Raw genomic sequence first — 19,081 nt, 5'->3', positions numbered from 1 at the left:
TGGCGCATTCCATGATAAAGGACACAGGGGTGATGCTATCCAAAGACCGTGCTTCTAAGAGTCCTCTGATTGCATCGAGGGTCTCAAGCTGCGGAATGCAAGTATACAATGACTCTACATCCAGGCTGACTAATAGATCGGTTTCGGGATTAAATTCAACCTCAGGTAAAATACGGAGGACATCGGCCGTATCTTTCAGATATGTAGGCATCTCGGTAACCATGGGTCTTAGAAACACGTCTACAAATTTAGACAAAGGTTCCAATAATGAACCAATCCCAGAGATAATGGGACGTCCAGGAGGTGGTCGTTGCTGTTTGTGAATTTTGGGGAGGCAGTAGAAATAGGGTATGACTGGGTTGTTGGTCACCAGAAATTTCGCCTCATGTGATGTTATCCATCCCTCTGCTTCCCCTTCCTCCACCAGCTGTCTAATCTCTAGGGAGAGTCTAGATGTAGGATCTGACTCTAAAGCCCGATAAGAATTAGCATCTGACAACTGCCTCAGACATTCAGCCCGGTAGATGACAGTATCTTGTAGGACCGTAGCCCCACCCTTGTCTGCTGGTTTTATGATGACCGACGTGTCCTTGATAAGATTTTTTAGGGCAGTTTGATCCTTCTTAGAAAAGTTACAGAAGGAGTGGGGGCGGGTGTCATACAATGTCATTAAATCATGAACAACCGCTCCTATCTCCTGCAGGGGTGTCTCAACTATTCGCAGGATCTCGTATACACCTTTACAATAACTATTAGTTTGCTATTTCTGTTTTGAATGGACTGTACTCCTTCTGTTGGTTTCATAGTGTCTATCGGGGATCGGAGCTGTTTCAGTCCTTAAACCAAGTCCCTCTTTTCTGACCCTCCTAAAAAATTGTTGTTTTGTTCGTAGAGCAGCTACGGCTGCGGGTCTCAACTTTTTGACTCTAGGAATCTCTAGTAGTCTTATACCGCTCCCTAGTGTCCTTAACCTTAAATCCCTGCTCTATAATGGCCGACTTTGCAGGCCTTGCTTTCGATGATGAAACCCTGAGCAGCATTTTATCAGACAATCCCAGCATCCTAGATTCTTTACCAGAGATCACAGGTAACCCTAAGGATGACTGGGCCACTTTACTTAATCTCCGAAAAAATCAATCACGGACTGCGGTTCATGGCTTAGTCATGGCAGAGTACCTACGAGGGAAATGTGCCCCAACAGGGCTTATTGTGACAAATACCCCGAGATTATTCCTCACAGATAAACAGTTCACACGAGACTGGTCACTCATAGCCTGGCGCTGTACCCGTGACTGGCTCATTCTCATCATCAGCACGGCGAAACGTCTGGCAGATGCAATCTTAGTTGAGATCCAAACTTTGGAGGGGCAAATTAAAACTACCATCACAGCAGCCCTCTTCAAAAAACAAATGGATGAGACAAATAAAACCAATAAAGAATATAGGGACAACATCCTGATCAACAAAATCGATAAATTTAAGAAGGATCTTGCCCGATTTTCATGGGAAAAGATATACCCGTACACAAGCGACACATATGTAGCCCCAACATTTAACAACAAGGGGAGACGCTACGGTTCCAATTACTCTTCATCCGGGTCCGAAGGAGGATCTGACGAGTCTGATTCAGGTGCGTCAGGGGCACCACAAGGAAGAGGGAGAGGTCAATCTCGGAGATACAACCGAAGGAGGGGTAATCAGAACTTTTACCCCAATCAGAGTCAATGGTGGCCACCGGCACCTTGGGGCTACCAACCCCCCTTTCCGCCACACATGCACACCTATCCACCTCAGCAGCAATTCTTCCCTAATCAGTCTTTTTTAGATCAAGGTCAGGGACGCAACAGAGGCAAACGGAGAGGAACCCCAACGGTGCACTGGCAACCAGACCAGACATTTCCCAACACTCGGAGCAGGAGGGGCAATCAACAACCACCCACGAACTCGACCAGCGAGTAAATGACCTTGTAGTCAATCTGAGTTCAAAAGTCCTGACGACCGATGAACAAAATGTCCTCAACAAGGGTTTGGGTTTTGTTCCTACACACTCAGGTGATCCATTTACCCTGAGATGTGAAATCGAGAAATTCTTCAGGAAGATTCGGCTGCATTTCTTCTTTAAAGAGAAAGATCAAACAGTCACAACCGTTGGCAACGAGATCAATGTGGTCAATACTGGATTACGTCCTAAAAGTACGTTTAGTCCTCTTCCTCATCAGGTCCCCTCACAAGTCTCCACTTTTGAAAAGGCGGTTGTTCATGATTTAATGACATTGTATGACACCCGCCCCCACTCCTTCTGTAACTTTTCTAAGAAGGATCAAACTGCCCTAAAAAATCTTATCAAGGACACGTCGGTCATCATAAAACCAGCAGACAAGGGTGGGGCTACGGTCCTACAAGATACTGTCATCTACCGGGCTGAATGTCTGAGGCAGTTGTCAGATGCTAATTCTTATCGGGCTTTAGAGTCAGATCCTACATCTAGACTCTCCCTAGAGATTAGACAGCTGGTGGAGGAAGGGGAAGCAGAGGGATGGATAACATCACATGAGGCGAAATTTCTGGTGACCAACAACCCAGTCATACCCTATTTCTACTGCCTCCCCAAAATTCACAAACAGCAACGACCACCTCCTGGACGTCCCATTATCTCTGGGATTGGTTCATTATTGGAACCTTTGTCTAAATTTGTAGACGTGTTTCTAAGACCCATGGTTACCGAGATGCCTACATATCTGAAAGATACGGCCGATGTCCTCCGTATTTTACCTGAGGTTGAATTTAATCCCGAAACCGATCTATTAGTCAGCCTGGATGTAGAGTCATTGTATACTTGCATTCCGCAGCTTGAGACCCTCGATGCAATCAGAGGACTCTTAGAAGCACGGTCTTTGGATAGCATCACCCCTGTGTCCTTTATCATGGAATGCGCCAGACTGGCCATGATGGAGAACTATTTCAAGTTTGAAGATCAGATCTTTCTCCAGACATCTGGTACTTCGATGGGCAGCGTTTTCGCACCCAGCCTCGCCAACCTATATGTCCACCTATTCGAACAGAACTATGTACTCAACCACAGCAACCCTTATCTTCATCATTTGGTGCTGTGGAAGAGATACATAGACGACATCTTGGTGGTATGGCGAGGCACAGGTGACGAAATCCTAGCCTTTCATTCTTGGCTAAACCAACAGAATGCGTTTTTACGTTTCACCATTGAATACAGTAAACATCGTCTGGCTTTCCTTGATATCTCCATCTTTGTTCATGAAAACTCATTGAGTTCGGAACTATACAAAAAACCCATGTCTAAAAATTCTTTGTTGTCATTCAACAGCCATCATCCGAGGGCACTCCGTGAGAACCTTCCAGTCGGCCAGTTTCTGCGAATCCGCAGAAACTGCTCTACCAGACAGTTGTTTGATAAACATGCTGGAGTATTAGCAACACAACTACAATCACGACAGTATCCTAAACATCTAGTACGAAAAGCCTGGAAACGGGCATCTAATAACCATCGCGATGCCCTACTGGATACCGCTGTGTCAAGGACTACCAGCGAGAGACTCACTTTTGTTACTACTTTCTGCACTGTGTCCAACCAAATACAGAAGACAGTACGTAAGCATTGGCCGATATTGAACATAGCGTCGGGCAGTATCTCGCCTCCCTTATTTGCTTTCAAGAAGGGCCCAAGTTTGCGAGACAGTCTGGTCCACACAAGACCACTATCACATCCTGTCTGTGAGACCAATACTTTGTGGTCCTTACCACCTGTTCGGGGCCATTTCCCATATGGCATGTGCAGTGTCTGTCCACAGACCATCAAAACTACATCTGTAGACATAGGCACAGAACGTCCCTGGATATTACGCAACCACACGAATTGTAATTCGGATTGCGTAATTTACAGAATCACTTGCCCTTGTTCCCTACATTATATAGGGTACACCACACGGAAAGTCAAGCTTCGCATAAGCGAACACAAAAGCACCATCCGCTGCATGAGACAATCCACCTGTTTGACTGAGCACTTCCTAGCTAAGAAACACAAAGCTGAGGACCTCAGGTGGATTGTCTTGGAACGTCCATTTATTCCCCAACATATAACGGACGTTTCTCAATTCTTATTTGCCAAAGAACAAAAATGGGTTTATAAGCTGAAGACTGACACCCAAGGACTGAATGATAACATACCGTGGGCCTCCGTTTACACTTAAGACAGCCTTACTGCCATACTGAATGACCACCTGCAATTTCTAATTGTGCACATCCAGTTAGTTGACTGGGTCGCATTCCACTAACAAACACACCCTTTTATATCTATTGGTTAGTTGTCTGGACGTGCTGAACTTTTCCATGTCCGTCCTCTTTGGGGTTTTCTGTTTTGACGACCTAGTCATTTTATACCATAAAAGGCAAAACACGATTTACTAGTACACTACTAGGGTACTGGATCACTCTATTGGGCATCACTACCAACTTGACCCCCGAGATGACAATCTGGCTGTTAGTCCTGCATTTTACTGGCATGAGAGGGGCGACAACTACTAGTCTTCCCAACAGGAGTGATTGGTGGGCATCGTGTTCACATGGTGACTTTACCTTACGTTACCTTTACCTACTCTGCATGACATTGGCTCTAGTAGTTAAAGCCACTGCGTCATAATTATTGACTTCGCTGTGAGCAAACAGCACGAATTACCTTTTCCATTGTTAAATCAACCAGGGTCAACATCTATACCCTGTTTTTGGTTTCTGTTGTTTAATAGGTGCTCGAGAGCTGCTCAATTGTCATAATGATTCACGCGCACGCATGCGCTAGTAATTGCCATCCATTCCTTGCGCATGCGCGATAGATGTACGATGATTTCACTAGAGGCACGTTATCTGGTATGCTCCCCGTACATTTTTATCGTGCGGTTTCATCATGTTGGTGGTCGGCTTTGCCTGATCACGGTTACAATAGTCAGTTTCCAGGCAGACTGGGATTATATATTTTTACAATGCAAACGCACTGACACATGCGCTGTGGAGGATTGTCTCTCCGCTAGCGTATCATTGAGGCGCATGCGCTCCAGTATGGACACGCTCGCTTTTCTCGGTCGAGATACACAGCTGATCTCGATCACGGATTTAAACTTCACACGCGAGCGCTATAAATAGCTCCCTCCCTTTCCGGTCGATACCTCCCAGACAGCTCGTGAGTCAGTCAGAGGTATCGACGGACAGGTAAGGGAGGAGGCTGGGAGCTCATGCTATTTTTGCTCTAGAAACGAATTATCTTTCCAGATTTAACAAGTAGAGCTTAGTGGACACGTGTAACAACTACCATTAGCCTTTACCAATTCCCAGCATTCCCCTACTCTATATGGGCAATAACCATACATAACTTCACCTATTACTGGTTTCTACTATGTAACTGGTTTGTTAAGAGACTTGATCTCTGAATAACACTGGTCTGCAGAGATTTATACCATAAATACATCCTGGGAGTCAGGAGGTTTTTGAGGTTTTGGACTTTTTAATTACTGTAGGTTCTTTTTAATACGTTTAAAATACGTGTGTTGAGCTCTAAGCAGACAGGTATCAATCAGCAATCTGTCTGGCTTCTTTCTCCACATTTAAACAGAGCGGTGCCTCCTTCTCCGAGTAGTCAGCCGGGTGAGGTGAGGCTCTACTCCCACATAAAGCTGGGTGAGTTTTTTCTAGTTTTTTCCACTATTTTGACATACAAATCGTATTTCCAAACATCACTAAGAGTTTGTTTGATAATCAAGGCACGGCTAACTCTAGCCCTGCCGTTTTTCAACTGATAGTTTTGTTCTGATGTGCATGAGGTTTATGTGTGTATTCTATTTTCAGGAATGAAGACATTGTCCTCACGCTCAATGCTTGAGCTGTTCTGGTAGGGTGGCAAATGCCACATACATATCCCACATTCACAATTGGTTTGCATGGGTTCATTTATTGTTGTTTTTTTCACTTTATGTGATTACTTTAAGCAGTAGTTTTTTTCAATTTCACGGTCCTGAAGAAAGCCGGGTCAAGTGACCGCTCCGGCTGAAACATGTCGACCACACTTTTTTTCACACGAACCAAGAATTAGCCTGTAAAATTCATACCAGACTATAGGTTCTTTTAGATATGAAACTTGATTAATTTATATTAAACTCATTTTTGATCAAGTATTCATTTTTAACCTCACACCACTCTTTCAGCACTGCACTTCACAGGAGCCCTCGACTATTTGGGTATACACCCTGGCAGGAGTTTATTTTCCTTCTGGGTTTCACTAGCCTGTGCACCTGGGCGATCTGCTATCTCGGGCTCAGACAGTGATTCCTTGGAGTTCCAGATGACGATGCTCCGCCAGTAAGGGTGGGCTGATGGACTCCTATCTCCTGCAGGGGTGTCTCAACTATTCGCAGGATCTCGTATACACCTTTACAATAACTATTAGTTTGCTATTTCTGTTTTGAATGGACTGTACTCCTTCTGTTGGTTTCATAGTATAAATACTGGGGCCCAGACCCCTGAACTTTAGAACTCATCTGAATCAAGAAGACTACCAAGAAGAAGAGCTGGAGAAGCTTTGAGGAGGAACTACCACTTTGCTGTGTGCTTTGCTGGGCTGACCTGCAGTGGCTGCTTCTGTCTTGGGCAGTGAAAGTCCTGGACTGGACTTTCTGCAACCTAATTTGTGAGTCTCTCAAAGGCCTTGAAGTAGAGCTTGGCCCCTGTTCACGAAGTCTCAGGAACAGCAAAGACTTCAAGCCCTTCTGCCCCAGCACTGGGGACTGTGTGTTTTGTGCTGTATTAGAGAAAAAGCAACTCGACGACGTCTGCGACGCCGCTGCCGACCCTGTGTCCTGAAGGCACCACAGAGGTCACCGCCACAACGCCGCACCGCAATCATGGTCTCACCGACGATGCCTATTGACGCCGCCACCGAGCTGCTGCTTGCACCGCGACATGTGGGCACTGTAGTCCGCACCGCCATGCTTCACGTCAAAGCCTTGGCACCGCAGAGAGCACAGCTGCAACGCCACACCATGACCTTGGTCTCGCCGACGATGCCTGTTGACACCGTCACCGAGCCGCTGCTCACACCGCAACCTGTGGGCACCACACTCCGCACCGCCTTGCTTCTCAAGGACGCCTTTGCCTCCCCGCAGACGCCACTCCATGACAAAATCGACGCCGCTGCTTGCACCGTGGTTCAAGGGCACTGCTCGTAAGTCACACAAAACACCACGCTCTTTCCGTACCGCAGCCATGGCCCACTGACGCCAGCACCATCTACTCCCGCTCGTCAGCCCACAACAGCGCTCAGCAACGACAACGCCGCTGCTTGCACCGTGACCTGCTAGCACCGTGATGAGCACCGCCTTCAACTCACACCGTGACCCTGGTCTCACCGACGACGCCATCTGATGCAGCAATCTCTCTATTTAAATTATACCTTTATCCGTCCACGTGGACCATTCTATTTTCACACCTCCTATTGTAATGTCCCTATTCCTGCAGATGGGTGCATGCAGATGAATAATGTGGAATTATTTAAGTAATGTGTGAGCTCGTTCCCATGCATAGAGTGAGGCATGCAATGCAGGATTACCAATGGGGCTGGTTTGGGCATGGTTGGAGTAATAGACCGTGAGATCACCTTTTGTTTTTAGTAGGTTTTTTTCCAGTCAGGCCCACATTGGTGCTTCTCTCTGGGTCTTCAATGTGTATATCATATGTGCCAGCTGGGAAGCCAGCTAGTATGATTCCGTGTGTGGGAGGCATAGGCCCCTCTTAGTGGTTTTGGCATAGAACGTGGAAGTCTCGAGACGTGGTCTGCATGCATCCCATATGAAATTCCTGATGAGGCAGTCAATCTCCAGTCAGTAGAGCTTGTTGGACCCTCAACGGAAGCATCATTACATTTTTACAACCCGCACTTTGCGCCATAGGGATAGTTGGAGTTTAGACCAGTTAGCGAATTCTGTAGTGACTTTGTCTATGATAGGGACGATATTTTCTCTGACCATGTTAATGATGGAGCAGGTAGTACAACATTTTTTATACCTCCTCTATTCTTGCATGTAAATACTAATTAGATAATCTATTAATTATAATATTATTAAACGAGTGCTGCATGTATATTGATTCAACATTATTAAATACAAGTTATACGTGGGAGACTGCTAATTGCATGGCTTAATAACTCATGTAACTAAAATCTGTACGCATATTAACAGTAGTATATGTGATAATTAGTTATTGCATGCTTTATGTTGCTTTTGTAACGTTTGCACTTTCGTGGAGGATCGAAAAGGTGAATATAATGGCTTTAAATGTCGCTATATGCTAGATAAGTACAAGCAAATAGAGGGATTAGTAAGGGGTTTACATTAGAATCACCATTTCTATGTATTAATTATTCTTTTGTGTTTGTTTCGCTTAAGTTGACATCTGGGCCTAAAACCAATATGGCCGCTGACATCGCACGCAGAAGTGGCCATTGTATCGTGAGGCGCGGAGTGAGCTGCGCATGTGCGAAAAATATCCTGAACCTCTTAGCGACCTTTGCTCATCATGTTCCCGGTCAAGGATGTGAATTTGGAGGTTCGCCAAGATAGGGGAACAATCAACCTGTGTGACGTCAGGTCTGCGACGCAGGGAGGGTATTGGTAAATGTTATTCCCCAATTTTTAAGTCTTGCACTGGATCAGTTTTTCTGGTAGCAGAGTTATGGTTTTTATTGTTTTGGTTTGGTGATTATTGCTTGTAAATTGCTTAATGATTATTGATTGTGGGAAAGTATTGGTTTATGTATTAACACTATATGTTGAGGCGCGTCGAGTTCTATGTTGTTTTGACGTCTTCTGGGATGTAGGAAGTCGGAAGTTTGTAACGGTTCCGTAGTAGAGCAGAGGTAAGCGCTGCTCTCGGGAAAGACAGAATTGTTGTTGCCCTTCTAGGTACACGGGGAAAACGTGTAATGATTGGAGTTGCACGATGCATTGTCTGGGTTCGATTTGGTAACATCGTCGTGTGTTACTGCTAGGGACATTTTCTGTATGAGAGAAATGTATGGTAGCGAAGGTCACCTGTGAAATTTTGGTCTTAGGTACCAGGAGTCCATAAGGCACTCTGATTACGCTTATCACTGGAAAGGTAATAGGTGTTCCCTAAGCTTGTTAGAAGGATAAAGTAGAGGGGAGTGCTACTTTATTAACGAGTGTCATAATTCTGTAGTAGGACAGAGTGTTCGCTGTTCTCGGGAAAGACAGAATTCTGTGTGAATGAACTACATTTTCTGTATGAAAGTGCGTGAATGAAATAGGATTCAGGTTAATTGTGAAACTCTGGTTTTATTTCTCAGGAGCAGAGCGTCTCCAACTAGGTGTCTTATTTCTGGAGAAACGGTTAGCTAATTCTTGTTAGAAGGGTAAGGTAGAGGGATGTGCTACTTCATCAACGGAAGTAACGATTCCGTAGTAGGGCAGAGGTAAGCGCTGCTCTTGGGAAAGACGGAATTCTTATAAGAAAGGCCATTAACTATTCTTTTGTTAGCGAAACAGATAATGGTGGCGTTTTTTATGTTGTTACTAACAGATTTGTAAGTCAAAAAGAACGAAAGAAAGTTTTCCAATAAATTATGTAAAGGAGGGGTCAGCAGTAGCAGGAGTAGAGAGAAAAGCGGACGTCAGAAAGACCGCGCTGGGATTGGCCAGTCAGTAAAAAACGTAGATGCTCCTGATTGGTGCGTTAGTGTGAGCCGCGCTGAGAGTGGAGAATTACAGAGTGACATAGACGCTCCTGATTGGTGCGTTAGTGTGAATCGCGCTGGGATTGGAGAATTACAGAGTGACATAGACGCTCCTGATTGGTGCGTTAGTGTGAATCGTGATACGATTGGTTAAAACAACAGGATAGTCGTAGGGAAAATCTAGCGATACGCGGGAAAACAAAATGATGTATTACGATCCACCAGAAAAAGAGAAAAGGTCCTGGTTTGGAAAGATCAAGAGTTTATTCAAAAAGGACAAACCGATTGTGACTAGAGAGGGACAGTTGCTTCCCCCACCAAAATCGCCCGCATCCTTTATGGTTGCGAAATACGGATATCATACATGCATTTGGTTGGACAATTGAGCAAAATATACAAAAGATGATGGAGTTTTAGCATTTCCGGAACATGGTTAGTTCAATTTAGCGGTTTTGAGAAATTTGAGAGAGAGAATGATGAATCTAGAACTGAGACCACGACCAACACAGTTCGAGGCATTGACAGAATGGGAAGATGAGATGCATGACAGAGAACGACAGAGGAGTGGCGGAAGGTACAAATATATGTTTGGTAGATCATATGGACAGGAGAATCATGGTGATAGAATGAGGAGATGGCGAAGCGCAAATATGACTGAGGGTTTGTGTCCTGTGAGAAATGCTGAAGAAATTAGCAATAGAAAATGTATGGAAAAGAGAAATAATATCGAGTCAAGAGGGTATGGTGTGCATGAATCGGAGGATGATGTTCTTGATGACATGTTTTATAAAAATCCACCCCCTTACCAATCAGATTCCACATTATTGATACCAAGTGCCCCAATGAGAGAGACTCCACGAAATATAAAATTTGAATCAGTATCACAAGAAACGGGAAGAACTGAACTAGCTGAACTAGCGAAAACCACTTTAGAATTAACTGAAAAAATTAGGGAATTGACTAAAAATTTGGAAGCCGTAACCGTTCCAGTAACTATAGGACCTGTAATGCCTATTTTTGATAAACATTGAGCATTGTCTGACGATTCCTTATAACAGTAATAAACAAATTGAGAGGCCAGAAAAAATTACAGACGAGAACCCATGGAGACAAACAACAGGTATTTCAGAACAAAGTACGCCTAAAAAGTTGACAGTAAATCAAAGTTTAGTGGATAGAATAATAATGACGACAGAATCAGTCCCAGGATCACCGAAGAGATTAGCACTAGAAAATACTGAGAAAGATAGTGTAGGGCCTACTTCAGAAGAATTAAGTGAATGGCTAAGGAGTTTGCAGCAGAAAGTTAGAGAATCCCAATCTATAGATGTGGCCAAGCTGAAGATTGTTTTGGAAGAATTAATAGTAGGGACTATCCCCACGGAGAAGTTAAAAGCCTATCAGGATGAAGAATTACTATTTTTATGTAAAAGTATAACCTGGAGAGCAAGGAATCTACATGAGAGACTAGAAGAAGTGACAAATGAAAATGGGCATAGACTTCGAAAGAGTAAAAGCTTTACAAAAACAAAAAATACAGAGTAGATTTTTCTGAAAAGGATACTGAAAATCTGAACACCGCAGGAGAAACAACTCAGATTAAAGACATAATCATTTTGTTAAGAAAATGGGGAGATTTAGATAAATGAAAGAGCAGGTGGTTTCGAAAACGAGTTGATGCTTCAGACAAAACTTTTGCAGCCTTCCCCGTAAGAGAAAAGGAAAAGGTAGTAACAGAATGTCCCATGAGAGAAATCCCAGGAGGAGGATATGTACATGGCCCTTGGACTAGACAAGATATTTTGTCATTTACCAATGATTTCCCTCGACTACGCGAATAGCCAATCGAGTGGTACAGGCAACTGGATAGGTTCGTAAAGTTATCAAACGTTTCATGGATTGATTTTAATAGTCTTTTTGACACCAGCAGATTTATGGACAGAATGCAAGATCATGATTAGCTGGCATACACAAGAATACCCTAGAGACCCAAAAACGGGTGCCCCTGACCCTGAAGTTATGAAAAAATATGAACAGGTAATTGCCTTTCTGAAAAACAAAGTACCTCCCAAGGAGACTGATTGGGTAAAAATTGACAGGACTTATCAGGTAGCTAAGGAATCGGTACACGCTTATTATGAGAGGTTAATCCTCGCCTTTAAGCAGTTTAGTGGTGATGAAAATTTGAGTGAAAAAGATTTAGGTCACTTTGTATACCGATTTGTATATGGGCTGCGTCCAGAAATAAGTGAAATGATTAAACAGCATACAGTAGACTGGCAAAATCAGAAAATAGATGAAGTACTGAGACATGCAAAATATTTTAGTGATGAAATTGAAGCCAAACAGCGTAAGTTAAAAGAAAAGGCTTTGTGGGCACAGGTAAAAGTGGCAGAAAGACAGGAAGCTCAATTGATTGAACAGGCAAATGGTGCAGGTATGAAACCTAAATTTAATGTTGAAAAGGAAAGGGACAATTTAATATAGAAGAAGCCAAAAAGAAGTGGCCATGTCATAATTGCGGAAGAATAGGGCACTGGAAATCCGAGTGTAAATTTCCCCCAAGTACTAATTGTGATAATGCATCATTGAATTCGCAGGTGGAGAAAGAGGTGAGTTGTCAACCACAGTGACAGCATCAGGTTGTTACCCAACAGAATCAGGCGCCAAAACCGCCTTTTCCACAGAACGTAAATCCTCAGAAATACAGTAATGAGACAGGATTCTACAACGAAGAACAGGTAACTAAGCTGCCGCACGCTAGTGCTGTTACGCAGTATTGGCTACAACGCGATGAGAGTGAGTCAGAAGAAAGCTATTGACGGTGCCGAGGGGAGGAAGAAGAGTACATACTTGGCGCAACTCTAGAAGTAGACCAGACAGGCCCTTTTGTGGATGGAAAGGTAAATGATGAAAATATTACTTTCCTAGTAGATACTGGTGCTACTCGTTCAACTGTCAGGTCAGCTGATGTTAAAAACCTTACTCTCTCAGATGAAACAATCCAAGTAGTTGGGGTATCCAACACACAGATTAAAATGTATCTCACTGAACCAGTAAAAGTTAACATAGGGAAATTTTCTGAAATGCACCGCTTTGTCGTGTGTGATTCAAGCCCTGTAAATTTGTTAGGAAGAGATTTATTGTGCAAAATGAATTGCACCATATTTTGCACTCCCAATGGTATAGCATTTGAGACCCCTGATGAAGATGTACTATATAAAATGACTATGGCTAATATGGAACCTGAGATTACTGAGGCATTTGCTGTATTTAACCCTGAAGAACTACCAAAGGAACTGAAAAAGACAGTAAAAGCAGAGGTCTGGGATTTCACAGGAGAAGATGTAGGATTAATGAAAAATGTAGATCCTGTAAAAGGAACTGTAAAGGAAGGAATAAGTTACCCAAATATTACTCAGTACAAATTGACACCCGAAATAATTGAAGGAGTGACTCCTATAATAGAGAAAATGATTAAACAAGGCATTTTGAGAGAAATAATGAGTAATCCATGTAATTCACCAATTATGGGCCTTAAAAAGCCTAATGGAACATTTAGAATAGTGCAAGATTTGAGAAAAAATAAACAAAATAGTTGTCATGTTGTCCTATTGTACCAAATCCATCTGTGATTTTGTATCAGATTCCACATGATGCAGAATGGTACACAGTAATTGACCTGTGTCATGCTTTCTTTTCCATCCCATTGCATCAAGACAGTCAGCAGATTTTTGCCTTTCGGTTTGGCAAACGCATTTTAGCATGGTGCCGAATCCCACAGGGGTATACAGAGAGCCCCTCAATATTTAACCAGATATTGAAAAAGTCCTTAGAAGATCTAGAGATGTCCGAGAGCTCAGTACTAGTACAATACATTGACGACCTGCTTGTGGCGTCAAAAACACGAGAAGCTTGTGTAGTGGATACCATAGCATTGCTAAATCATCTAGCAGATGGAGGACTTAAAGTATCCCCATCGAAATTGCAAATTTGTCAGAAAGAAGTACAATATTTAGGCCACAAAATTGAAAAAGGACTGAGAAAAATAACTGCAAAGAGAATCAAGATAATAAAAGGAATGAGAGCCCCAATGGCGCAAAGAGAAGTGAGAATGTTTCTTGGAATGGTCGGATATTGTCGTCAGTGGATAAGTAACTTTTCCCTGATTGCAAAACCTTTGGTACGCCTGACGAAAAGTGATGTAAAAGACCCCATTGAATTAAATAGAGAAGAATTAACAGCCTTTAGACAATTGAGAGACAGCTTGTGTGAGGTGCCAGCACTTGGTATGCCTGATTATGAGAAGGAGTTTGAACTATATTGCAGGGAAAGGAATGGATGTGCACTCTCTGTATTAATACAGAAACATTGAAAACTGAGAAGACCGATTGCATATTTTTCAGCTATACTCGACCCAGTAGCTGCAGCGTTGCCTGGTTGTTTGAAAGCAGTGGCTGCTACTTGTAAGATCTGGAACAGAGTGAAGGAATTTTGATGGGATATCCTGTGCGAGTGTTTGTACCTCATGATGTGGCAATCCTTTTAACAAGTAGCCGCACTCAGTTCATGACGCATAGTCGACTGACTAAATATGAAAAAGTCATATTAGGTGCAACAAATGTGAGCCTTGTAAGATGTCTGAATGTGAATCCTTCAACGTTATTGCCAGATGCTGAGAATGTGGAAGTCAGAGATGATGTGGATTGTTAGACCTGGCACCTTGGCGTGAGTCTCTCTTCCACTTTTTGTCGCTGTGCCTCATGTGTTTTTATGGTGTTGGCCGCTCAGAGCACTGTGCCACTGCCAACCAGTGCCACAGTGCAAGTGCTCCCTATGTAAAATGTATATGTTGGTTGGATTTCATGATTGGCTTATTTGGTTTACTGTCAGACCCCAGTAAAGTGCACCAGGAGTGCCCAGGGCTTGTAAATACAAATGCTGCTGGTGGGCTTGCAGCACTGGTTGTGCCACCCACAGAAGCGGACTAGTAAAACATGTCTAAGGTCTGCCATTGCAGAACCTGCGTGCAGTCTGGTACTGTCATGCTGACTGGGCAAGTGCACCCACTTCCCAGTCCCTAAACCTTCCCTTAACTTCATATTAGTCACCCCTATGGTAGGCCCAAGGGCAGGGTGCATTGTAAGCATAAGGTAGGACAAGCCCTGATGTGTTTGGCAGGTCCTAATAGTGAATTACAGCCATTTTCATTTTTCACTATTGTAAGGCTACCTGTTCTCCATAGGCCAGAATGGGCTGTTAGAATTGTTACATCCTATGATCCTAACAGACCCAGGGAACATGGTAGAAAATCGAGTTTAGTATGCCTGAACTCAGAATAATAAAATACATCTTTTAGTAAAGTTTATTTTAATATTCTGTGTTTGCAAATACCACTTTTAGAAAGTTGGTATTTGCTTGCCTAACCATTTCAGCCCGCCTCTGCTATGATGTGGATCTGCCTGTCTGGTTTGTGTGAGTGACAGGGCTGGGGAATCCCAGAGGGGCAGGGCTAGGTAGCCTGGTGGTGAATGGAGAGATTGACATCCAGATGGGTGGGCGGAGTGCACCTGGACTCTGAATAGGGCTGTGCTCTGCCACCACAATGCTGGCTCCACCTCCTGTGGAGCGGCTGATGTCTCTGCCCTGCACCCTGAATAGAAAGGCAGAGTCATGTCAACAAAGTGCTCAAGAACTGGTTTGGACTGGGCAAAGGCCCCTCTAACCCAGAGGAACAAAGGAATTAGGGGTATAAGTATTGGGACCCTGCTCCCAAGAAATTAGATCCTGCTTGACAAGAAGAACCTCTGCCTGAGGATAAGGAACTGGGAAAGCTGTAAGGAGGAGTACTGTCCCTGACCTGGGGAATTGGCCTGCAGTTGTTGCCTTGCTGCTGAAAGGAGAGGAGAAAAGACTACAAAGACTTTATTTCAACTTGTGCTTAAAAGATCTTCAAGGGCTTGTGCTGAGCTTGCCCCCTGAGCGAAGTCCCAGGACCAGTGGACTTCACCCCCAGCTCACCAGAGTCTTTTGGAAGTGCCTGCTGCTGTTGTTGGGCCTTCTGAGGGACTGCGTGTCGCAAGGAGCTGGAAGCGCGACTCGGGAAGGAGAAGTGTGCCGCCGTCGGAGCTGTTGTCGTAGCATCTCGCAAAGGGTGTCGCCGCTGCAGCATCGCATCGAGCGGAAGCGTCTCGCATCATTCCGGAAGTGTCTCGCAACGCCGAAGAAGCGTGTCGCCATCGTAGCTGACGCATTGCACCGCATCAAGAGAAGAATCTCGCATCGAGGAAGAAGCGTGTCACCATCGCAGCCATCGTAGTTGTCGCATTGCACCGCATCAAGAAAAGCACCTCGCATCCACGGAGAAGCGTGCCGCCGTCGGAGCTCGTGTCATCGCATCGCGTAAAGGGGTGACGCCGCTGCAGCATCGCATCGAGTGGAAGCGTCTCGCAAACGTCGGAGAAGAGTGCCGCTGCCAAGGCCGCTGTCATCGCATCGCGTAAAGGGGTGACGCCGCTGTAGCTGACGCATCGAGTCGAGTCTTCTCGCAACATCGGAGAAGCGTAACGCATCTGGAAGATCTTCACGTCTATATTTCTTTGCACCAAAAACTTCATCGCATCAGCATCGTTGAAACACTTTCATTGCCCTGCGTGTCGCATCTAAGGTACATTGACTTAAAGTGTCGCATTTAAGAACTTAAGAGAACTAAGCAAACTTCTACCATCTAAAGTAACAGTATTGTGTATTTTTGTCGTTTAATGGTCTTGTGGTAACTCTATATAAAGAATCTTTATTTATAATATAAAAGCCTGTGTGGTGTCCATCTGTGGTGTTGTCATTTGGTTACTGTATGTGTTCACAAATGCTTAACCTATAACGCTCTGAGATAAGCCTTGTCTGCTCGCGCCAAGCTACCTAGAGGGTGAGCAGGGGTTATTTTAGGAATGTAGCCCCTTACCCTAGAGGAAAGGTTCCCTGTTTGTCACAAGTACCTACCTGTGCCAACCAGAGAACCCGGATTCTAACATTGGTGGTCAGCGGTGAGGATTCTGGACTTGCATTTGTGACTCATGTACAGTAATTAGTGAACACTACTTAGTGAGTCCAGACCTTAAACGCAACCAATACTTGTTGGTAGATTTCTTGTTGGGACTGTCTATTTTTGAGCACTTTCAATCACAAAGGAGCTAGAGAGTGAAAACGTGCCAGAACGCCCTCCAATCAACAATAGTTTCAACACAAAAAGTACTGGCACACTGTAGCATAAATGTATTTTTGTTCTGGAATAGGAGGAGGAAGTGTGCTTTATCACAAACCACCAACACTCATTTATATTATATTATATGGAGACAACCCATCCAGAATGCTACAAAATTAAAAATTGAGTAGGTAAGAAAAGTCAGAATGAAAGAGAATGTGAAGTCAGTCCACAAAAAGATACACTCTACAGAAACCCTCGAAGATAAAGAGGTGAAAAAATGTGTAGAGAGAGAGAGAGTACCTCACGCGCGCACCACCAGAGGAGCTACTGGTTGGTTCTCACCAGCTTGCCCACGTTTATTTCATCATCGGCAACTCTCTCTCAAGAAAAAAGTGTGCAGTGTCCAGTGAAAAAACACATAACACAAGACGGTGTAGTGTAAAAAACAGAGAAACACATAAACTGTGCAGACAAAGACAGTAAAAAATAGTGATGGTATATAGACTCTCAAATAATTGTTTTATTCTGGTTAGGAGTCTATCCCACTACTTAAAAACACAGCATGTTGCATACCTTGGTAATGACGGCCAACATGTTTCATTGCCAATTAAATTTGTGGCAAATTCATCAGGGCAAGAAGGGGTCAAAGATCACCTTCTCTGGACACACACCTTTAAAATGGACTGACAAACACAAGAAGACAAACATACAGCTTAATCAGTTCGGCGGGGGATGTATTCACTGTCCATCCTAAAAATGGTTATGGTAATGAGCTTAAATCCATTACCTAGTTGGGGCTATGGGCCCACATACCAGCCACCAACCAGTCGCAGGGGCGTTCTAACCTCTTTACTATCGCCTTCCTGCTCTGCAAAGCACGACCGTAGTTGGTGCCTGCACCTGTAGAAAGAGTATATAGACCATATAGACCTAGTCTAACACGACACTTTCTCTGCACATTTATTGTTCCTCGATCTCTCATAGATCATTCACCTAACCGGTAGAGAGTTCTGCTCAACCAGGTACCCTTTCAGCGATTCACCCATTCACTTCTAATGCCTAACGTCAGCACAACCCGTTTTCAAATGTTTCTACACACCTGAGCTGGCTTCGAAACCGACACCCCTCCTATTCATGCCACGCTTAAAAATAACCTTGGTTTTCACATACCGCGACATCCACGCAACACCCGAGTGCGCCGACAGCCTTTTCTCAGTGGCTCATGCACCCCCAGCTTACCCTGTAACTGTACACCCAGGCGGTACCTCAACACTGGAACAACTTGCAGCGCGACTGTGTCTGTTTTCAAAACCGGCTCTTACCCCATCTCGCGAGACTACGCGGTTTCCCGGATCGTATCAATATACTCAGGGGAAATGCAGCGGCCATCTTAAAGTAGTCTTGGGTCCTGGTTTCAGGTAATTCAGAACTTGTTGGAAAAATGTTTCCCAACCACAGAAAGGTTATTGAGTGTGTGCCGTATGACTTAACAACAAGCCCGAATCCAGCGGGCTAACACCCCATATACAAAGGACGTATTCCTTCTCACAAACAGCACCCCTCGAGTGGGAAAACGGATCTCTACTGAGGGATGAAAAACGCGGCAGCCATCTTACCAAAGATAGATATAGAAGGAAGAAACCAGTTCGAGATTAATGAAAATAAGTAAACTCCAGACTGCATAGTCGAGCGCACATGCGGGTTCGAGGGCATGAGTGTGTGCACCATGAACATATTACACAAGGCGCCCTCAACAATAAGAAGAGAGACATAGACTCGATCCGCAAGCCACCAAATGCCCACATTGGAGAGCAGATATACCCCAAGTTTATCATTTCGGATCATACAGCTAGATTTTTCATGGGTAAGACTACACTTATTGTGCCTTAAATAGAACATCAAGGATTGGTGCGGGTAGTGGGGTCATAATTCCATGGTGTTATACTCAGCTTATTAATGACCACCTATCTGCTCACCTTGTTCCACTCAATTTGGTCATTAAGACCAATGGTATCCCCCTTCTCTGAGTAGATCCAGCGGGCCTCCTTCACAGCCAATCTCTTGTCTATTTCGCCAGTGTCGCCACAAACTTTCTCCAGAATGACCCACTT

Source organism: Triturus cristatus, chromosome 3_1 (genome assembly GCF_964204655.1).
Source record: "Triturus cristatus chromosome 3_1, aTriCri1.1, whole genome shotgun sequence".
In the NCBI taxonomy this organism is placed as follows: Eukaryota; Metazoa; Chordata; class Amphibia; order Caudata; family Salamandridae; genus Triturus; species Triturus cristatus.
Note: the sequence above shows the minus strand (reverse complement) of the source record.